At 44.0% G+C, this 24,192-nt stretch overlaps 1 protein-coding gene and 1 non-coding gene across 2 annotated transcripts in view; both read left to right on the top strand.

Moving 5' to 3' along the window:
• LOC126215168 (short neuropeptide F) overlaps nucleotides 1-24,192 on the top strand; it is a 620,765-nt gene that overhangs the window by 203,721 nt on the left and 392,852 nt on the right. The window lies entirely within an intron of this gene.
• Nucleotides 13,325-13,408, top strand: Trnar-ccg (transfer RNA arginine (anticodon CCG)). Its single transcript is given in 2 exon segments — nucleotides 13,325-13,362; nucleotides 13,373-13,408. It is a non-coding gene; the product is annotated as a tRNA-Arg (tRNA).

Below are 24,192 nucleotides of genomic sequence, written 5' to 3'. Positions count from 1 at the left end.
GTGCTAAAATGAATTCGTTAACGGTTACACGATAAATCAGTCAAATCTGAAGGCCGTAAAATCAACTAAATACCTAGGAATTACAATTGCGAACAACTTAAATTGGAAGGGACACACAGAAAATGTGGGGAAAAAGACTACGTTTTGTAGGCAGGTCACTGAGAAAATGTAACAGATTTTCTAAGGAGATGGCCTACACTACGCTTATCCGTCCTCTTTTAGAATAAAGCTGCATTCAGTTATTCGTAATTATTCGTACTTATTTTTAATTTACAGCCTAGCTGAGACATGCACGTAGAGCACCAACAATGACGGTTTCCACAACAGGAGAAATCGCTAGCGTAATTTTGACGTGTGGCGCAGCGCGAATTTGGAACGGTTTCGGTTAACCGATGTTCCTGGTACACGGGTGGTCAGTGCTCTACTGCAGTATCTAACAGGCTGGGCCCGGGATGTAGCCGTCTGTTGTTGTTCGTGCATTTCAGGTTCACCGTAAGTTATGAGAAACGCGCGCCGCAAACAGACTGACGCTACTGTAACGGCAATTAAGGGCACAAACACAGTTACCGGAATATTTATCTTCTGCCCTGGAGCAGAGTCACTTTAAAAAGCTGATTAAAAATGCTGCGAGCAGTATAACGTGATTACCCGCACGATGTGATGTAATTAGCTGAATAGGGGCGTGCCTACACACACACACACACACACACACACACACACACACACACACACACACACACCTGTTTGAACGAAACCCATACCCTCCTTGTGCTATACAGTACCTAAGTCTCATTTTGAGTTTCGTAATATTTCAGAGTTATGTAACGAAATAAGCGCAACATTCATGAAAACAGAAAGGAATTGCACCAGTAGATGAAACTTTCGACGACTTAAACTTGGATTCTTCCCGTTAAAATAAAATTAACGTCTCTGCTTTTTTTTGTATGATACACTCCTACTATAGCTAGTCCACGTAGGAAATATAATAATCAAGCTGAATTGCAGGTAGCAGTGGTAAATATTACAGGGGGTTGGTCATACTGAAGATTTAGAATTCTAAAATTCTTCTAAAAATATACAGTTACCTGAGGTGATCGAAACTGGTGCCAGTAACTCTGTAGTACCCTATTAAATGTTTGCTGGAAAATTTCTGGAGCCTGGCCTATCGTAGGGCAACAGCAACAGCAAAAAAGAAATAATTGCAGCATTTGAGCTATAGTGATATCTGAGAACGCTAATAATGTCGCAGGTAGACAGAATTACCAATGAAGAAGTTTGTTCCTAAGTAGATAGTTCGTATGAAGGTGTCTTCATAAGTGTTTGTAATCAACTGTAATTTTATAACTCTCTCTCTCTCTCTCTCTCTCTCTCTCTCTCTCTCTCTCTCTCTCTCCCCCCCTCTCCCTCTCCCCTCCCCTCCCTTTCCCTCCCCTTCCTCCATTTTCACATACTCTACACACTAGTTGGAATCACCTTTTGGTTGGGACTTCTCGCATTGGTTTTATAAATTGCGAAGGAGTTGAAATCGGGAATTACCAGGCTCAGGGAAATGACATGGAAGGACTAGACCCCCTTAAGTAGCATCATTTACCCTTTTGATAGACTTTTTTTTTTATTTTTAAAGTAGCAGCTGGTCCCTTTTAAGAAAAACAGGTATGAAAATACCAAGTTAACTTGCCGTTTTCTATTTACAGACCTGAAGGAGCTAAAAATGGCGAATGACACACTCAATATCAGTAACAATGGCCTCCAACAAGATGCAGGACTATTGTCCTTCAACAACATTGGCCTTTAAAAAAAATTTTTAAAAAGGTTCAAATAAACCAGCCAATAAAAATAATTTAAACTGAGTTGTACATAAACTTCTTCAAGCGAGCTCAAATCCATTAGGCATTAAGTAGTTAACAAGACCTAACAATTCACCTTTACAGCATACCCAAAAGGTTTATACCAAATAATTTACAATATAAGAACAAGGCTAAAATATTAATCGGACAAAACAATAACAACAAAGAGAAAATTTCCCGTGCAGGGCCAGTTAGTCAAAGGCCTCTTGGCCGACAGCAAAATTTAATTTACTGTGTAAGATAACATAATATACTCGCTTGAGCACTCACAGTCAGGATGCTTGACTGCAAACAAAATAGCAAGCCATGCTAGAGAGCCGTCCACATGGCTGCAAGCAGGGCAGACCCACACGGCAAGAAGCTGCCGACATGGAACTCTGTCCCGGCAACTTAGTGGGTGCTGCTAAAAAACGCCGAACAGAAATTTCTCACTAAATTTCACTACAAATGAAAGTTATTCTTTAAGCATGATTGCACTCATAGAACTTTTTCGATAAGGCCATACACCCTAGGAAATAAGTTTCGTTAAAATGTAATCTGTAAAAGATAACTACTCAAAGGGAGATGTAAATTCCTCCAGTAAGGAATATAAATAACTCGCTAAGATCTTAGTACACTGAAGAGCGAAAGAAACTGGTACACCTGCCTAATATCGTGTAGGGTCACCGCGAGCACGCAGAAGTGCCGCAACACGACGTGGCATGGACTCGACTAATGCCTCAAGTAGTACTGAAGAAAATTGACACTATGAATCCTGCAGGGCTTTCCATAAATCCGTAAGAGTACGAAGGGATGGAAATCTCTTCAAAACAGTACGTTGCAAACCATCCCAGGTATGCTCAATAATGTCCATTTCAGAGGAGTGTTCTTGGAGCCACTCTGTAGCAATTCAGGACGTGCGGGGTGACGCATTGTCCTGCTGGAATTGCCCAAGTCCGTCGGAATGCACAATGGACATGAATGAATGCAGTTGATCAGAGAGGATACTTACGTACGTGTCACATGGCAGAGTCGTTTCTATACATCATGGGTCCCATATCACTCCAACTGCGCACGCCCCACACCATTATAGAGCCTCACCAGCTTGAACAGTCCCCTACTGACATGCAGGGTCCATGGATTTATGAGGTTGTCTCCATATCCGTACGCGTCCATCCGCTCGATGCAGTCTGAAACGTGCCTCGTCCGACGAGGCCTCGTCCGACGAGGCAACTCGCTTCCACTCACCAACAGTCCAGTATCTGTGTTGACAGGCCCAGGCGAGGTGTAAAGCTTTGTGTCATGTAATCATCAAGGGTACGTGTGTGGGTCTTCGGGTCCGAAAGCCCATATAGATTATGTTTCTTTGAATGGTTTGCACGCTGACACTTGGCCCAGTATTGAATTCTGGAGCATTTTTAAGTGAATAGTACCATTGTGCCTTGAGGAGAAGAAAATCATCTCAAAAAGATATATAAATATAGGCATGCTGTTCAAAAATGAATTTGTGTTGTTCGTATCTTTGTAACGAGCAAAGTTACTAGAAAGGCAATCAGGCTCGTTTCTGTGACCCTGGTAGGTAAACAACGTTTCCTTGACTCATTCTTTTTTTGTTTTGCATCTGGAAAAAAGTTATTGTAGATGTTCAGGATAAATGGCACACCCTGTGTACTGGTCTCAGAACTGAACCCTGAGGAGCACCAGTAGACGTTTTACACAGGCCCCTCTGGACGTAGAGGAGGACGAGTGTTTCTGTTGTGGTGCTTGTGGTAGCCAATATAAGAAAGTACACAATGTACACATACAGACTGCCAAGTGTAAAGCAAAGATGGCAGTTGTATACACAGGGTGGTCAGAAAATGTGTGAAATTCGTGTAGGGATGTTACAGGGCAGGTTGTACTGAGACATAAATGTTAAGAAAGAAATTCGATACGTTGCTCCGAGTTATTTAGCCAATTGAGCCAATCGGGGCGTCGCGCGCTCACATTCAAGCGGCCTGCCAGGGGCGGTGTTGCCCAACCGAGTGCTTTGTCTCGTTAGCTGAAACTTGAATTTACGCGCGCGACGATCTGATTGGCCAACCAATGCTAAATAACTCGGAAACGGAGAAACGTATCGAATTTATTTCTTAACATATATGTCTCAGTACAACCTGCCCTGTAACATCCCTAAAAGCATTTCACACATTTTCTGACCACCCAGTATATATACAGTGTGTTACAAAAAGGTACGGCCAAACTTTCAGGAAACATTCCTCACACACAAATAAAGAAAAGATGTTATGTGGACATGTGTCCGGAAACGCTTACTTTCCATGTTAGAGCTCGGTGTATTACTTCTCTTCAAATCACATTAATCATGGAATGGAAACATACAGCAACAGAACGTACCAGCGTGACTTCAAACACTTTGTTACAGGAAATGTTCAAAATGCCCTCCGTTAGCGAGGATACATGCATCCACCCTCCGTCGCATGGAATCCCTGATGCGCTGATGCAGCCCTGGAGAATGGCGTATTGTATCACAGCCGCCCTCAATACGAGCACGAAGAGTCTCTTCATTTGGTACCGGCGTTGCGTAGACAAGAGCTTTCAAATGCCCCCATAAATGAAACTCAAGAGGGTTGAGGTCAGGAGAGCGTGGAGGCCATGGAATTGGTCCGCCTCTACCAATCCATCGGTCACCGAATCTGTTGTTGAGAAGCGTACGAATACTTCGACTGAAATGTGCAGCAGCTCCATCGTGCATGAACCACATGTTGTGTCGTACTTGTAAAGGCACATGTTCTAGCAGCACAGCGTAGGTGGAAGAACATGGGGCCCAATCAAGACATCACCAACAATGCCTGCCCAAACGTTCACAGAAAACCTGTGTTGATGACGCGATTGCACAACTGCGTGCGGATTCTCTTCAGCCCACACATGTTGATTGTGAAAATTTACAATTTGATCACGTTGGAATGAAGCCTCATCCGTAAAGAGAACATTTGCACTGAAATGAGGATTGACACATTGTTGGATGAACCATTCGCAGAAGTGTACCCGTGGAGGCCAATCAGCTGCTGATAGTGCCAGCACACGCTGTACATGGTACGGAAACAACTGGTTCTCCCGTAGCACTCTCCATACAGTGACGTGGTCAACGTTACCTTGTACAGCAGCAACTTCTCTGACGCTGACATTAGGGTTATCGTCAACTGCACGAAGAATTGCCTCGTCCATTGCAGGTGTCCTCGTCGTTCTAGGTCTTCCCCAGTCGCGAGTCAGAGGCTGGAATGTTCCGTGCTCCCTAAGACGCCGATCAATTGGTTCGAACGACTTCCTGTCGGGACACCTTCGTTCTGGAAATCTGTCTCGATACAAACGTACCGCGCCACGGCTATTGCTCCGTGCTAATCCATACATCAAATGGGCTTCTGCCAACTCCGCATTTGTAAACATTGCACTGACTGCAAAACCACGTTCGTGATGAACACTAACCTGTTGATGCTACGTACTGATGTGCTTGATGTTAGTACTGTAGAGCAATGAGACGCATGTCAACACAAGCACCGAAGTCAACATTACCTTCCTTCAACTGGGCCAACTGACGGTGAATCGAAGAAGTGCAGTACATACTGACGAAACTAAAATAAGCTCTAACATGGAAATTAAGCGTTTCCGGACACATGTCCACATAACATCTTTTCTTTATTTGTGTGTGAGGAATGTTTCCTGAAAGTTTGGCCGTACCTTTTTGTAACACCCTATATGCGAATAATTTGGAACATGCGTTTCTTGATGAGGTACACTGCAACCAAAACTTGTCTTAGACACTGATCATTTTCGCTATAGTCTTGCTACTGGTGTGGTAAAGTAATTGCTGGTGGGTGACGTGGAAGGGAAGGCGGAGGTTCGGGGAGCGTGGGAGGTCTTTACCTGCACTGAATGCCCGCCATTAGGCTTAGCCGCCTCCCTGGGGCACCGACCCACAATGCACCGCTCCCATTATGTCCCCCTCCCTCCAGCACACAGCCACCGCACTACCGCACTGCCTGTACCAGGTGGCGCCTTTGGCTGCGCACGTCACACGTTTCACGTCACTTCCGGTGTCCCAGGGGACCAGGGATCTCGCATGTGGCTCCCTCGCCCTATTTGAATGACCGAGTCTCGAGGCTGAATTAAGATCGATTCTCGCTAGACGTGAACGCAACGTCGGATCGCGTGAAGGCAAACTGCAGCTGCTTTGCTCTTGACGGAGCATAGCCTTAATATGAAGCGTCATTGCCCATTACTGAACGGTGAATCGGAGTTTATGAAGAACCGTTCGTCATACAATAAATGGAGATTTAACCTCATTGTCGGGGAAAGAGCAGTGGAAGTCGTCTCGAGGAGTCAGACTGCACAATATTGATTGGTTATGAGAGGCTTTGAGGGACCATTTGCCATATACACATACGATATTTAGTCTTAATATTAACTGCGGAGGCAAGAAGGACGTACAAATCATAGTAGCACAGGCAAACAGGGTATTCATGGCCAAATGAAATCTACTGGTATCAAACATTGGTTTTAACCTGCAGAAGAAATTTCTGACAGTGTGCGTTTTGAACACAGGAGTGTACGGAAAGAATCGTGGACGGTGAGAAAATCGGAAATGAAGGCAATCTAAACGTGTTATAGTGTTATAGGAGGACGTCGAAACTTAAGAGGAGTGATAATAAATGAGGAGATTCTTCGCAGAATTGTTAAATAGAGGAACGTATGGTGAACACTGAGAAGAGGGAGGTACAGGCTAACAGGAGATATGACATCAAGGAATAACTTCCGTGCTTCCTGAGGCAGCTGTAGAGGGGAAAATTGTAGGGGAAGACAGAATATATACAATAAGTAATTCATGTTGGGTGCAAGAATTACTCTGCTGTGGGGCAGGGGAGAGGGAAGGAATTTATGGCGGGCTGCAGAGCTGCATCAAACCAATCAAAAGACGAAGAGTGTCCCTCCCCCCTCAAAACTAAGCTGGCAGTCATAGAATGACGCTAAACTGCAATTATTTACTGTCCCTCATAGGGGAAGTCAACATCTGGTCTCCGTATCACGTAAATAGTTGGAGTAGTGGCAACAACAGGTTGTACTGCACAGAGCTGAACGGTGGACTTTAGCTGGGACCATCCCTTATACAAGACGCCAGCATATAGTCTCAGTGACAGGGGTGACAGAACTTGTATTTGTTAAACGCCAAAAAGGTTTCGTAGCATATTCTCACGAAATGTTTGTGTGTTGAATTCTACATACAGCACGTAATGGAGAGAAACATTTTAAGGCATTGAAACTAAACTTCCATCAGCTCCAGATGAGCATAGGGAAGAGCAATACTTGGAAAGTAATGAGCCAACGCCGTTTTACTCTTTTTCTTAACGTCTTGTTTCCAAAATAAGATACAAAATGTGTACTTTTCTCCCCACATCGTCAGTGTCTGTTCCACTGTAGCAGCTTTACTCAAAGAAAACATACCAGAGCTTCTATTAATGTACTAGTTTACGCACAGTTTATTCATTAACGTTGTCCATCTCCTGTAAAAATCTGAACATTTTTGCTCATTCACATACTGCGTCTCTGTCTTAGCAAAATTCTTCCAGGAAACAAATCTACATTACTGGACGCCAATTTCCTTTGCAGGTTGCCTGTCTAATGGCTAGCAGGAGCAACCACAATTTGATTTTCAATATATCACATAATTATTGAACAGATTTAAGTATTTAGAACTCTGTTGCAATCTACTCACTTAGAGATATAATCCTATGTCAAAAGTTTAAGATAACAATAAAAGTATTTCAATTAGAAACTGTGTATTTGACTTGAGGCTGCTCACACGTACCCAAGAATCTGTTCGTCCAGTACTTGAGAAAGAGAGCCCTTACTGGCTTGCACCAAAATTCCATATTAATATTACATCCATATTGTCTATTGAACACTCTTCTCCAAAACTACCCGATGAATTTTCATGGTATTTTCGCAGTTAACTTGAGCACAGCTTTGGTCACCGTATGGGAGCTACTTCAATCAAAATCGAATCGCGGAAAAAAGATATCAAGAAATAATTCGTTACTAAAACCTTCATGTCTGTCTGTCTGAACACACTAATCTCCAAAGCAAAGAGACGAATTTTCATGGAGTTTCCGCAGCTTGGGGCACCGTATAGGTTTATTTCACCAAAGTTGGATCACGGGGGAAAATCTATCGTAATTGACATTTATATTCAAACTAATATTATAAATGCGAAACTCTTTCTATTATTATCATTGTGGTAAGATCTTATGGGACCACACTGCTTTGGTCACCGGTCCCTAAACTTACACACCACTTAATCTTAGTTAAACCAACTGACGCTATGCACAACACACACACCCACGCCCGAGGGAGGACTCGAACCTCCGACGGGGGGAGTCGCGTGGACCGTGACAAGACACCTAAGACCGTGCGGCTACCCCGCGCGGCTGCGAAACTCTGTTACGTTTTAACGACGAACCGCAGAACTGATTAAGATGAAAATTGACTTTAGAAAGTTTGCTGTACAAGATACTTATTGATCTGAAGAATATTATTCGAATTAGGGAAAAATACTTACTCTTTCAAAAAGCTGTTTACACTTTGACTTTCGATCTTTATAATATTTGTGAAAATGCTTTTATTGGTTGATGTGTGCTACAGGATATGATTCAAAGTATTGAATACAATGCTTATAGAATCTTCGTTGTGTTTAATCCACACTTTTACACTATATGTTGCGTAATGTACACGTTCTATTATATATCTTCCGCGTTCTCTTTCCATCTCGTCCTATCTCATCCCTCACCCTCTCTTCGTCCTGCCCCCTCTCTTTGTTCATCTGCTTCTTCCTCTCTGTTTATTCGTCTCTTCCTTCCCCTGTCTCTTTCCATTCTCTGCTCTTCCCTCTCTGTCCATCTGCTCCTCTCTCCTCTCCAGCTGCTCCTCACCTCTCTCTCCGTCTACCATCTCCTCCTCCACCTCCCTTCTCTCTCAACGTTATCACTCCCAACGCAATATGAGGTTGCTGGTTCTTATCCCCCACCCCCACAGTATTTCTTTCCAGATACTAAGTAGTACGTGTACCAGACTTGCTTGAAATCGATCTATGGGCTTATGTTGAGCTTTTTACACGTGGCTTAGCCTACGTATGCACATATCTCAAATGTTTCACACATATTTAACATGTTTTTGTTCTCGTCAACGTTGCTGTTGTTGTTGTTGCAGTTCAAAGACTGGTATGATGCAGCTTTCCATCCCTCTTCATATACGAATAACTACTGTAGCCTACATCCTTCTGAATCACTTTACCGTATTCATCTCTTGGTGTTCTTCTGCAATTTTTAACCTCCCACGTTTCCCTAATACTAAATTGGTGATCCCTTGATGTCAGAATAAGCCTTATCAACGGATCCCTAAAAAAATGTCTAAATGTGTGTGAATTCCTAAGGGACCAAGCTGCTTAGGTCATCGGCCCCTAGGCTTACACACTACTTAAACCAACTTAAACTAACTTATGCTAAGAACAACACACATACCCATGCCCGAGGGAGTACTCGAATCTCCGGCGGGAGGGACAACGCAATCCGTGACATGGCATCTCAAACGGATCCCTTCTTTCAGTCAAGTTGTGCCACAAATTTTTGCCTAGCCAATTATAGTCAGTACCTCATCATTAGTTATGTGATCGATCCATCTAACCTTCAGCATCCTTACGTAGCACAACATTTCAGAAGCTTCTATTCTCTTCGTGTCTGAACTGTTTATCGTCAATGTTTCACTCCATAAAATTTAACATATTTCACATATATTAATACACATAGTTCACCTGCACCTTATTTTTCACGCGGCTCAATGTTTATGACGTCACAACACCTGAACTATATGTCGTACAGTGCTACAATTTTGTAGGTACATTCAGCGCCATGTGTTGACACTGTCCGTGAAAGTTCTTGTGAATAGAGTTGGCTGCAATCAATTAATAAATTTAGATGTCATGCATGATGAGTTTTCTCGCATGTCGGCGTTAATGACGTCATTACCCTGAACTGAGTGTTGTACAATGAGATGGTATTGCAAGTACATCCAGTGGTGTATGCGGACCCTGTCTTCAAAATGTGTTGCGAGTAGAAGTAATAAATTAAAACTTCGTACTAGATACAGATGTTCTATTGCATGAACGGCGAAGATGTCGTGAGCCATAATTTTTTTTTTCCTTTCTTCCTTTTGTTGGGGTTGTCAGCGAGAAAAAGTTTCGCAAAGGTTTCAGATTATGTGTAAAGTTTGTTGCATTCCACGAAGTGCTCTCATTATCAGATAAAGGATGGAGATAGCTTCGGTATTCGCGTATCGTAGGATACACTTCTTTTTCACACCCACGCTTCCCTTTGGCAGGTAGTTGGTTGTTACGCCACAGCGATTCTTTCCAGACAGTAAGTGATATATGTACCACGTGTGGCTGAAATCGGTCCAGTCGTTTAGGAGTACATGTAGAACATACATTCGTACACACACACACACACACAAACAAACAAACAAATATGTATATATTTGGAGGAGTGAAAAATACATACATACACTCTCACACATTTTAAAGAACATGTGGATTTCTCGCGAAATACTGGTTCTCGAAATCCAGTTGCTTTTTTATTTATTTATTTATTTTTTAACATGTGGCTTACGTTGTACTGAGGTGAAGCAAATTCAAAGAATTAATAAAATAAAAGTCCGATGGATTTCAAAGAGATACACCCAATAGTACAGTAGGAGAAATGAGCGTATCTTCTTTATAAAAACTGGACTTTTTGGTACATTGCCGGCCCGTGTGGCCGAGCGGTTCTAGGCGCTTCAGGCTGGAACCGCGCGACCGCTATGGTCGCAGGCTCGAATCCTGCCTCGGGAATGGGTGTGTGTGATGTCCTTAGGTTACTTAGCTTTAAGTAGTTCTAAGTTCTAGGGGACTGATGACCTCAGATGTTAAGTCCCATAGTGCTCAGAGCCATTTGAACCATTTCGTACATTAGAAGTAGAAAAAGAATTATATTCTGATACGTTCGAAATTCTAAAGTAAGGACGTGTTTACTGACACCAAAACACAGTTAGGAAACCGCCGAGTGGCCTTACAGGAAGCTACCAATAACGGAGTGACAACACATCCAGGAAACTGGTGTTTCGTAATTTGCATTGCTCGTTGAGTATTCCCTGGATTTTTGAGGATTCGCATAAATATCTGTTTCGTCATACATTGAAGAGCCAAAGAAACAGAAGTGCCATGTACCCGACTAATGTTTGAAGTACAGCTGGAGGAAATTGACACCATAAATCCTTAAGAGTACGAGGGGATGGAGATCTCTTCGGAAGAGAACGTTGGAAGGCATCCCACGTACGCCCAACAATTTTCATGTCTGGGGAGTTTCGTGGCCATCCGAAGTTTTTATACTCAGAAGAGTCTTCCTAGAGCAATTCTGGACGTTTGAGGTGTCACATTATCCTACTGGAATTGCCCTTCGGAATGTACAATGGATATGAATGGATACAGGTGATCTGAAAGGGTGTTTACGTACGTGTCACCTGTCAGACACGTATCTAGACGTATCAGGGGTCCCATATCACTCCAACTGCACACGCCTCATACCACTACAGAGCCTCCACCAGCTTCAACAGTCCCCTGCTGACATGCAGGGTCCATGGATTCATGAGGTTATCTCCATACCCGTACACGTCCACCCGCTCGATACAACTGGAAACGAGAATCGTCCGACCAGGTAACATGTTTCCAGTCATCAACAGCCCAATGTCGGTGCTGACTGGCCCAGGTGAGGCGTAAAGCTTTGTGTCGTGCAGACATCAAGGGTGCACGAGTGGGCCTTCGGCTCTGAAAGGCCATACCGATGATGTTTCGTTGAATGGTTCGCACACTGACACTTGTTGACGGCTCAGTATTGAAATCTGCAGCAATTTTCTAAAGGGTTGCACTATCCTCTTCAGCAGTCGTTGGTCCCGTTCTTGCAGTATCTTTTTCCGACCGCAGCGATGTCGAAGATTTTATGTTTTACCAGATTCCTGGTATTCACGGTACACTCATGAAATGGTCGTGCGGGAAAATCGCCAGCAGGAGTGGCCGAGCGGTTCTAGGCGCTACAGTCCGGAACCGCGCGGCCGCTGCGGTCGCAGGTTCGAATCCTGCCTCGGGTATGGATGTGTGTGATGTCCTTAGGTTAGTTTGGTTTAAGCAGTTCTAAGTTCTAGGGGACTGATGACCTCAGAAGTTAAGTCCCATAGTGCTAAGAGCCATTTGAACCATTTTTGAACGGGAAAATCCCCTCATCGTCGCTACCTCGGAGATGCAGTGTTCAATCGCTCGTGCGCCGACTATAACATCACGTTCAAACTCACTTAAATCTGGCTAACCTCCCATTGTAGCAGCGGTAACCGATCTAACAACTACGCCAGACATTTTTGTCTTACGTAGACGTTGACGACCGCTGCGCCGTAGCCTATTTATGTGTCTCTGTATTTGAATACGCATGCCAAAGCTGTTTCTTTGGCGCTTCAGTGTATATGTCCATCAAGTATACTTCTTTCACTGTATAAAGAGTTACGAGGTTGTTTCCGATACTGTGCACCGTGTGACTATCTTGTATCAGGTGATCTGTGAAGGGGAATCTGCGAGTACTCATAATGTTTTTCCTTTTTGGTCAAATGTTTGAGCGGAGCGAAAAAAAGACTCCCAAGAAATTACGCAATGCACTTTTCTCAGAGTTTTCATAGCCAAAACAGTGTGTAAAACAGATAAATGGGGTCTCAAACTGACCAGCTTGAGATCTAGTTTCGCGAAACAAATATTTAATAGCTTTAAAGTAATAAGGGTACTTACGAAAAACATAATTAGTGATTTAACGGATAATTCAAATATTTCACTAACATTTACTACTAAAGAGGTGTCAAAAAATTCATCTCTTGAAGACCTAGCAATTTTGCACACTCGTGTGATATTTAACTGTAAACAAAAAAATGCAATAATTTTTTCAAATATTCGAAGATTTTGTGAAATAATTTTTGTAAGAGGAAGAAATAAGAGTTCAGAGAAACATTTGACGCGCCTGTGAAAAGTGCTCGGAATCATGTACAACAGGGTGTCCAACCGGTGGCTCGCGGGCCACGCGAGGCCCAAAAAATTGAGCATCCATCACATGACAACTGAAAAGAAAGTTACATGACATTCCGTTTATGTAAAGTTGCGATGAATTGAATATTTTCAATCTAAAACTCCTGCATTACGGTGCTATACTTTCATTGATTCATGCCGTTGCTTTTTTTTTTTTTTTTTTTTTTTGGCGGTTATTGCTAGTGTTTAGTGTATTACCTGAGGCCCAAAAATACTCTTCTTCATCCAAAGTGTCGCATATAAGTTCGAAGGTTGGACGCCACTGATATACAGCAAATGAGGTGCCGATTGGGATATTATGCCGGCCCGTGTGGCCGAGCGGTTCTAGGCGCTGCACTCCGGAACCGAGCTGCTGCTATGGTCGCAGGTTCGAATCCTGCCTCGGGCAAGGATGTGTGTGATGTCCTTACGTTAGTTAGGTTTAAGAAGTTCTAAGTCTAAGGGACTGATGACCTCAGATGTTAAGTCCCACAGTGCTTAGAGCCATTTGAACCATTTTTTTCTATTTTAAAGTTCAATGTTTAACTTCAAATCATTTGTAATGAATGTAGTCCGTGTAATCTCATTCCTTTTCTGTAATATTGCATTCAAGTTCCCTTCGTCGTACATATAGTCTTCTCACCTTCAATTTTCCCTTCATTACTTACGGTAGTTCTGACTTGATATTCACACAGCTGGGTCTTTTTTCTCTTTAGTTTTCCTGTAGACGACACATATCAGTCTTCTAGTTATGTTTGCTTGCTTCAACTAGCCATTTCTGCTTTGTCATTTCATACTGGTTGTTAATATCTCTTTTGCCTACTTCAGTTGCTTCATTTTTATATATTCTCAGCTCGGTAACTGCATTCAGTATCTAGGGCGTAATGCAAGGATTTCTACTGCACCTTCTCTTTCTGCCTGTTGAATCCTCCAATGCTTACACTGTTTCATCTGTCAGGACTATCTATTCGCCTTGTATGGTGTTCCTCAACCCAGTTTCAGTCAGTCGTTGCGTTTCGGCATTTCTTTTATTGTATATGTTATTGTTTGAATGGGGTGCACTCAGCCTCGTGATGCCAATTGAGGAGCTACTCGACCGAATAGTGGCGGCTTCGGTCACAGAAAACCATCATAACGACCGGGAGAGCGGTGTGCTGACCACACGCCCCTCCTATCCTCATCCTCAGCGAGGATGCTACGGCGGTCGGATGGTCCCGATGGGCCACTTGTGGCCTGAAGACGGAGTGCTTTTTTTATTGTTTGAATGTTTCTATATTGAACTCAACTCTCATTCTAGTTTAGATGGATAGCGTGGTATCAACCTACGGCTTACGCATACTTCTCAGATTGGACCAGCATCCTCTTATAACAGTGCTTGCCAGGCCCGATTATAAAGTTTCTTTTACCCTCGGACGTAGCGAAACCTGTGTTTCGTTTCTGAGTGATAGTATTCAGTACGACAATAATATTCGTTTTATCTGGGAGCAACTGGCAATGGAAAAGATGCTAGTTATTGTAAGCTTTTAATATTTGACAAGCCTAGCAGGTTCGTGTATCATGAAAATAAAATTTACTTTGAATAGCGACTATGAAATTCTGTCTAACGCATAAGATCGCGAAACTGTGCACGAAATTTACTTTTATTCAACATTTCCAGATTATCTCTTTCCTGTGATGAGGATTAGTAAATCATGCACAAGACTATATGGTTTTATTCACAGTAAACCTTACGTCAGCTACATTGCAAATATAAATTAAGCTTTTCTCTCGAAATAATTCTCAAGATATGTATTATCGAATCAGTTCAATAAGCTCTGCTACTCAAGTAAGGCTTAGGCAAAATCTATGGCAGAAGTGAGGTTAACAGAAAGGCGACTTTACCTTTCCTGTTTTGTAATAGCCAGCGAGTAGAACGAAAATGACTCGAGCGATGAAACGCACTGAAACGCCTCTGGAATCTAACACGTCCAATGGTCAGAGATATGGAAAACACTTAAAATGACAAGAAATAAAACGACATATTGTAATCCTTTATGACGGGTATTAAAGAGTACAGAAACTGGCCGACTACCAACACCGATTCTAGTATTTCCGGCCGACTGAAATCCAGAACCGTTCTGTCTGTTTCTGTGCTGTTGGAGTCGGGTATTGATATCCGTCCCCTACGATGAATCTGCTTGGAAGCCCAAGGGAATAGATCACGGTGGATTAGAAACTGGCAGCTTCAGATAGTTGCACGCTTTGTAGCGCAGCACACGGCTAGGCGTTCATTCATATTGCGTCCTGCGCTAGAGGACTCACTCGATCAGGATTCGAACCCAATAATCCACAGCGGAGCGGAGGCACACAGGGGAACTAACTTAGTAGCAGCTCGCTGGACGGGGAGCCCCGGCCAGGGCTGCCAACCTGCGCGAGGGAGGGTCTGTAATTGGCCTTTGCGCCGCGGCCGCGAGCTGTCAGTCAGGACCTGTGACCTGTGCAAATGCAGTTTGGGGTGCACACGTGTATGTGTGCGTGTGCGTGTGCGTGTGTGCGTGTCCGATACTGGCCGTGTAATCAGGTAGACGGCAATGGAGGACAGTGCGGGCAATATGGCGAGTTATGAGGGCGCAAGTCTGTAGCAGAAGAAAGGCCTGTGGAACTCAAGAGGAGGGAGGGAGGGATTTGTAGAATTTGTACGTATGTTTGACATAAGAAGGTCACTCGAAGGTTTTAATTATCGCCTCTCGTAAGAGCGCAAGCTGTAGCCACGAAGTTTTGTGTTCTCTATATCTACATCTACATCGATATGCTTTCAAACCTCCCTCTGGTGAGTGGCGGTGGGTACGTCGTGTACTATTGACACTTCTGCCCCTAGTCGAGGCTCGAAAGATCTGCGGAAAGAATTGTTGTTGGTGAACCTCCATATGAACTCAGATCTCTCTAATCTTACCTCCATGGTCTTTTCGCGAGATATACGTAGGAGAAAGCAATGTATTGGTCACTTATTCGAAGAAAGTACGCTCTCGGAATTTTAACAGTAAATCAAACCCTGATGCAAAACGCCTCTCTTGTAGCGTCTGCCACTTGAATTGGCTGTGCGTCTCCAAGCGTCTTTCAAGCTTACTTTTTTTTCATTAAGTTTTCTGACTGACGAATTCCTCTCCTGTGCCAACATGTTCAACTCAGAGTAGCACTTTCAACCTACGTCCTGAATTATTTCCTGGTTGTATTCCAGTCTCTGTCTTCCTCTATAGTTTTTGCCTTCTACAGCTCCCTCTAGTACCGTGGGAGTCGTTCCCTCATGTCTTTACAAATGTCCTATCACCCTGTCCCTTCTCCTTATCAGTGTTTTCCACATATTCCTTTCCTCTGATTCTGCGCAGAACCTACTCATTCCTATCTTATCAGTCCACCTAATTTTTAACATTCGTCTTTATTTAGCACCACGTCTCAAATGCTTCGATTCTGTTCCGGGTTTCCCACAGTTGATGTATCAGTACCATACAACGCTTTACTCTAGACGTACGGTCTCAGAAATTTCTTCCTCAAATTAAGGCCTATGTTTGATGCTAGTAGACTTCTCTGGGCCAGGAATCCCCTTTTTGCCATTGCTAGTCTCCTTTCGATGTCCGCCTTGTTCCGTCTGTCATTGGTTAATTTAGTGTCTAGTTAGCAGAAATCCTTAACTTTATCTACTTCTTGACCATGAATCCTGATGTTAAGTTTCTCGCTCACAAAATACACCTGCTTTCTTTGGATCTCAGATGTTAGATGGATGTTACTGCTAACACTTATTGTTCCAAATCGTGTACTGATACAATAATAGGTGTTTCTAATGTAGATAAATTTTGTACCAGGATGTGTATTCGCTGGTGGCCACTGTTTTCGAGTTATTCGGGGAACAAGCGTCTCAAGGTCACTTCCGCACATTCTTCATGAATAATTTGCAACCTACGACCTCTTGCGAAAACGTACCCCAATACAAAATTTATCTGCATTAAATTTACTACAAATGAGGTCCTGTACACTTTTTCTGTATGTCCAATAGTTTGCACGTTGCTAGCGAGAGAAAGCTAAAATCTCGTGTGTGGTTTTTGAAGTTGAGTTTCACAGAAGCCATAGCTGAAGCATCTGTGTACGCTTACAGGAGTCTTCGAAGAAATTTTGTACATATACGAGGGAGAATCTGACTGCCTTTGCCCTGTTTCTTATTAGCCGAGATATGATAGATAAAGGTAATTACTAATGTATGTAGTATTCTACGTATCTTACATTATTTTTCCGCATAGTTGCAATACCTGTTCAGACATTTCTTCCACCACAACAGTAAATAGGAGATGTCCCTCTGGTAGAATTCGTCTGGCTGATTGTGAAACTGCTGCCTTGCCTTCATCGTTGCACGTGAAGCGCTGTCCTGCCAGGAGAATACCACAGTGATCCGACAACACAATTAACATAACTTTCTCAGCAGATGGCACTCAATGACATTTTTTTTTCTTTACCGCAGCCGAACTCGTATGCCTGTACAACATGCTCTGCTGCTTCGATACCTGCGCGAAATTCAGTTTTCGCGTTTGGTCACCAATAACAACGCAGTCCAGCGAACAGTAATCTCTCGAGCACACCGTTCCGGATCATACAATGAAGCAATCACTCGTTTGCCATTCGGCACGCCGTCCAACTGCTCAGGCATCCACCGACATGACACCTTCCGGACCACTAAGGAACCATGAACAATGACGTAAACATTTCCACGTGAAATGCGGAGCTTCCGGGAAATATCGTAGAGATGCACACGCCAATCTTTCACCATTGAACCTGCTCGGAAAATATTGCCGTCAGCTAGATACGACCACGGCCACTCCGACCGCTCGTTGTCATGCATGTCTTCCAGCCTTTCACATTTTTCAAAGCGAGATACTTGTCATAGATCTGCATTTACCCGTGGGTTTCGATGGGCAGTCGTCCCTCACTCCATAAACAAGGAATTACATCTCGTTGCTCATACTCTGTGGACGTGTGAAACACAACCGCTGACTTCAACTCCTGTCTGCCTCCGTGACCTAGCTGCGCCTGCTCGCTTACAGCTCAACATAATACACTTCTGGCCATTAAAATTGCTACACCACGTAGATGACGTGCTACAGACACGAAATTTAACTGACAGGAAGAAGATGCTGTGATATGCAAATGATTAGCTTTTCAGAGCATTCACACAAGGTTGGCGCCGGTGGCGACACCTACAACGTGCTGACATGAGCAAAGTTTCCAACCAATTTCTCATACACATGCAGTACTTGACCGGCGTTGCCTGGTGAAACGTTGTTGTGACGCCTCGTGTAAGGAGGAGAAATGAGTACCATCACGTTTCCTACTTTGATAAAGGTCGGATTGTAGCGTATCGCGATTGCGGTTTATCGTATCGCGACATTGCTGCTCCCGTTGGTCGGAATCGGTGGGTTCAGGAGGGTAATACGGAACGCCGTGCTGGATCCCAACGGCCTCGTATCACTAGCAGTCGAGATGACAGGCATCTTATCCGCATGGCTGTAACGGATCGTGCAGCCGCGTCTCGATCCCTGAGTCAACAGATGGAGACGTTTGCAAGACAACAACCATCAGCACGAACAGTTCGACTGACGTTTGCAGCAGCATGGACTATCAGCTCGGAGACCGTGGCTGTGGTTACCCTTGACTCTGCATCACAGACAGGAACGCCTGTGAAGGTGTACTCAACGACGAACCTGGGTGCACGAATGGAAAAACGTCGTTTTTTTCGATGAATCCAGGTTCTTTCTACAGCATCATGATGGTCGCATCCGTGTTTGGCGACATCGCGGTGAACGCACATTGGAAGCGTATATTCGCCATCGCCATACTGGCGTATCACCCGGCATGATGGTATGGGGTGGCACTGGTTACCAGTCTCGGTCACCTCTTGTTCGCATTGACGGCACTTTGAACAGTGGACGCTACAGTTCAGATGTGTTACGACCCGTGGCTCTATCCTTCATTCGATCCCTGCGAAACTCTACATTTCAGCAGGTAAATGCACGAGCGCATGTTGCAGGTCCTGTACGGGCCTTTCTGGATACAGGAAATGTTCGACTGCTGCCCTGGCCAGCACATTCTCCAGATCTCTCACTAATTGAAAACGTCTGGTCAATGTTGGCCGAGCAACTGGCTCGTCACAATACGCCAGTCACTACTCTAGATGAACTGTGGTATCGTGTTGAAGCTGTACCTGTTTGACTCAATGCCCAGGCGTATCCAGGCCGTTATTACGGCCAGAGGTGTTTGTTCTGGGTACTCACTTCTCAGGATCTATGCACCCAAACTTTGTGCAGTTCTAGTATAATATATTTGTCCAATGAATACCCGTTTATCATCTGTATTTCTTCTTGGTGTAGCAGTTTTAATGACCTGTAGTGTATGTTTCCAAAGTGGCATGTTATTTAGACTGACTCGTATAAGACAGTATAAGAATGGAAACTGCATTGATCAGCTATTGGAAATTGCAGGTACTGATATACATCTTATTAGTAAGTGGGGATTAATTGTTCGAATGTGATTGGATTTTTTAACTCTGATTTTATATTAGTTACGGGAGACTGTTTTGGGAAAAATGCTCGAGAAACAGAAACACCATGGGAGACTTGTACTGCGTTATGCGCTGTAAGTATTACGTCGTGCAGGAGACGACAGTAACGTTACTTGGCAAAGTGTTTGGACTGCAGGTGGGGTCCGCTTGCGTCCGTTCCACTTGTGGCAGCCTCAGCTAGGTGAACCGCGGCGAGCTGTGGAAGAAAGCAGCGGTAGCTAGTCAGTCGCATCAAGCGGCGCTTTATGGCGTCACATTAGCCTAATGAGCTGTCGCGCTAACGCGATTCATTCCCCTGGCCTCGGGGGCTCCCCGCTGCGGTCACCCTGCTGTCGGGGATTCCCAGCAGCAGGCATTCCAACCGCACTTTCACCATTGAATCACTAGTAATCATTTGGGTGCAACAAAGTCCATAGTCACGATAAATTTCTTGAAAGAAATTAATTTCCAGTATTGTCTACGTTTTAAATTCATTTTGTTGCTATCTTGTCCTAGCGAACCGGGCGATGCTTCTAAATTGCTAAATATGTAATGGAACAGGAGGTACCTCCAATCTCCGTCTCCCCCTCCCTCTGCCCATCTCCTCCTTCACCCTCTCCACATGCATTTCCTGCTTCCCCTCCTCTCGGTCGATCTCCTTTTCCCCACTTTCTCTTACTGACACCTATAGGAATAAGAAGTAAATCATTCAAGATCTTTTCAGAATTCTTACTAACTTTTCCCTTTACATTTATTATACGCGCACACACACACTACTGGCCATTAAAATTGCTTCACCAAGAAGAAATGCAGATGATAAACGGGTATTCATTGGACAAATATATTATACTAGAACTGACATGTGATTACATTTTCACGCAATTTGGGTGCATAGGTCCTGAGATATCAGTACCCAGAACAACCACCTCTGGCCGTAATAACGGCCTTGATACGCCTGGGCATTGGGTGAAACAGAGCTTGGATGGAGTGTACAGGTACAGCTGTCCATGCAGCTTCAACACAATACCACAGTTCGTCAAGAGTAGTGACTGGCGTATTGTGACAAGCCAGTTGCTCGGCCACCATTGACCAGACGTTTTCAGTTGGTGTGAGATCTGGAGAATGTGCTGGCCAGGGCAGCAGTCGAACATTTTCTGTGTCCAAAGAGGCCCATACAGGAACTGCAACAAGTGGTCGTGCATTATCCTCCTGAAATGTAGGGTTTCGCAGGGATCGAATGAAGGGTAGAGCCACGGGTCGTAACACATCTGAAATGTAACGTCCACTGTTCGAAGTGCCGTCAATGCGAAAAAAGGTGACCGACACGTGTAACACGCCGGGTGATACGCCAATATGGCGATGACGAATACACGCTTCCAATGTGCGTTCACCGCGATGTCGCCAAACACGGATGCGACCATCATGATGTTGTAAACAGAGCCTGGAATCATCCGAAAAAATGACATTTTGCCATTCGTGCACCCAGGTTCGTCGTTGAGTACACCTTCACAGGCGCTCCTGTCTGTGATGTAGCGTCAAGGGTAACCGCAGCAACGGTCTCCGAGCTGATAGTCCATGCTGCTGCCAACGTCGTCGAACTTTTCGTGCAGATGGTTGTTGTCTTGCAAACGTCCCCATCTGTTGACTCAGGGATCGAGACGTGGGTGCACAATCCGTTACAGCCATGCTGATAAGATGCCTGTCATCTCGACTGCTAGTGATACGAGGCCGTTGGGTCCAGCACGGCGTTCCGTATAACCCTCCTGAACCCACCGATTCCATTTTCTGCTAACAGTTATTGGATCTCGACCAACGCGAGCAGCAGTGTCGCGATACGATAAACCGCAATCGCGATAGGTAACAATCCGACCTTTATCAAAGTCGGAAACGCGATGGTACGCATTTCTCCTCCTCACACGAGGCATCGCAACAACGTTTCACCAGGCAACGCCGGTCAACTGCTGTTTGTGTATGAGAAATCGGTTGGAAACTTTCCTCATGTCAGCACGTTGTAGGTGTCGCCACCGGCGCCAACGTGTGAATGCTATGAAAAGCAAATCATTTGCATATCACAGCATATTCTTCCTGTCGGTTAAATTTCCCGTTTGTAACACGTCATCCTCGTTGTGTAGCAATTTTAATGGCCAGTATAAAAGAAAATACGTAGTCTACTTTTGTGTGAATCTCTTTAGAGTATCATGTAAGAATTTGATGCAAATCAGTCAAGAGTTTTTGAAGATTTTTGCCCACGTTTCAGTAGTTATACGGATAGAAATACCACGTTGGAACTTGTGTCAAATACGAAGGTATCCAGTCCTCTGGCGTGTAAAAGATTTAAGCTTCTAAGGCAGTGTAGTCAAAAGATATTGCCATCTCCGCCACATCTCTTATATCCTTGCTAAACCATTCATCAAAAACCTATAGATGAACCATCTACATACACATATGCCCTGGTGGTCTTGCGTTTAAGCGCTTCCTGGAAACTGAAAGGTCCAGAGATGCAATATTGGACACATCAGGTATTTTTTCAGTCTTCGTTCAAACCTAGCCTTGAGGCCGGCCGTAGTGGCCGAGCCGTTCTATGCGCTTCAGTCTGGAACAGCGCGACCGCTACGGTCGCATGTTCGAATCCTGCCTCGGACATGGATGTGTGTGATGTCCTTATGTTAGTTCGGTTTAAGTAGTTCTAGGGGAATAATGACGTTCGATGTTAAGTCCCATAGTGCTTAGAGCCATTTGAACCATTTGAGCTGGCCTTGAGATTCCATGTTGAATTGCAGGTCCCTTCTGCCCAGCTGGGTAACTGGGTTACGCTAGGGACACTCAAGTCGCCCAAGTGGCATCCAATAGAAAGACTCGCACCAGCCTATTGAGCCACACGAAATTATTAGTTTGTAGTTGTTGTCATTTATATACATAATTAAGTTTGTACGGAGACCTCTGAGCGCGACTCCTGCTCCCGCTTCTCGGTTTCTCGTTTTTATTAATCCAGCTTCGAAACTTCTTCGACCGTTGGGTTGTGTTTCAGACATTAGGTGGAAGTGTGTCGCATGCTCCCAGGAAGCTACTACAAATGATTGCCGCTTGCGGAGAATAGCGGTCCTGAAGATGACGACAGGCCGAAACTCGGCCGGGCCTGTATTCACGTTTAGCGCGTCGCGACAACTTTTCCTATTTCAGATAGCAGCGCGAGGCTTGTTTACACTGCTCCGAGCTCTTCCCCCATCTCACGCTTGCCCGACTACAGTTTACACACACACACACACACAGAGAGAGAGAGAGAGAGAGAGAGCGAGAGAGCAAGAGAGAGAGAGAGAGAGAGAGAGAGAGAGAGAGAGAGAGAGAGAGACATATACACGCACGAGAGTGTCAGCAGCGTACACCATTCTGTCAAGAACTGACAATTTTTGTTGCACAGACTGTGGTTCAGCCTACTTCGCCGGCCGATGTGGCCGAGCGGTGTTGGCGCTTCAGTCTGGAACCGCGCGACCACTACGGTCGCAGGTTCGAATCCTGCCTCGGGCATGGATGATGTCCTTAGGTTAGTTAGGTATAAGTAGTTCTAAGTTCTAGAGGACTGATGACCTCAGATGTTAAGTCCCATAGTGCTCAGACCCATCTGAATAATTTGAACCATTCAGCCTACTTCCTCCTGTGTACTAGGGCTACGACCCTCACCTGTTCCGATAGCATTCTAGTCATCTCTTCCGTTGCCTTCCGCGATCTCGTTTTAAGCTCACCTGTTTTCAAACAAATGATTGGAATTCCGTCGAAAGTCGCACTAAGAATAATCCTTAGTTATTGGTTGTGGCTAATCTCAGACATGTTGTCCATTATCAAACCACCCTATAACAACAAAGTTGCTATAGATGTTACAATAATTATACAAATCGGGCCTGAATACAGGCATTATTTCCTGCTATGTGAAAGGTTACACGAAAGGTTACATTCCGTCTTCGTAAACAATTAAAATACAATACTTTTTTATTTCAGTCTCTGATCACAATATGAATTCTTTAGACGATGACCGGTTTCAGTCTGTACTGACCATCCTCAGATCTAAAATATATAAATACATACATCTAGTGAGCAGTGTGTCTTTTAACATAAAACGGCAATATGTATCACAATATACTGTCATACAAACAGGGAAATGTACAGATAGAATATGGTATAACATATTCTTACACCATGTCCTAAAGTGATACGGCCATAATGGCATAGTCAAAACATATAAATATAATCAGCATAGCATCGTCACATGGATCTAAAATATGGTGTAGAATAGGCCACATCGTCCACATAGTAATTATTGACAACTAGCTACTGAAGTACAGTAGCATCCAGAAACCTGTTTGCTTACACCCTCCTTAGATGTCGCTACTATGGACTTGGTTGTATGTTGTCATCATTTACGCAAAAACATAATCTCATAAAAGCACATTTAAATGCATGTAGCAGACTTATTAAAATTGATGACTATCATAGAAAGCAGTTGTGATACATTAAAAGATGAATGCAGTTACCCGTGTAAAATTGTTAAAAGGAAATATATGAAAAGTATAGGTCCGACCCTTTTTTATGGTGAATTTACGGTCAACAATTAATATAGCGTAATACATATTACGCTA

Source organism: Schistocerca nitens, chromosome 12, assembly GCF_023898315.1.
Source record: "Schistocerca nitens isolate TAMUIC-IGC-003100 chromosome 12, iqSchNite1.1, whole genome shotgun sequence".
Taxonomy (NCBI): Eukaryota; Metazoa; Arthropoda; class Insecta; order Orthoptera; family Acrididae; genus Schistocerca; species Schistocerca nitens.
Note: the sequence above shows the minus strand (reverse complement) of the source record. Positions and strands in the feature narration are given on the sequence as shown.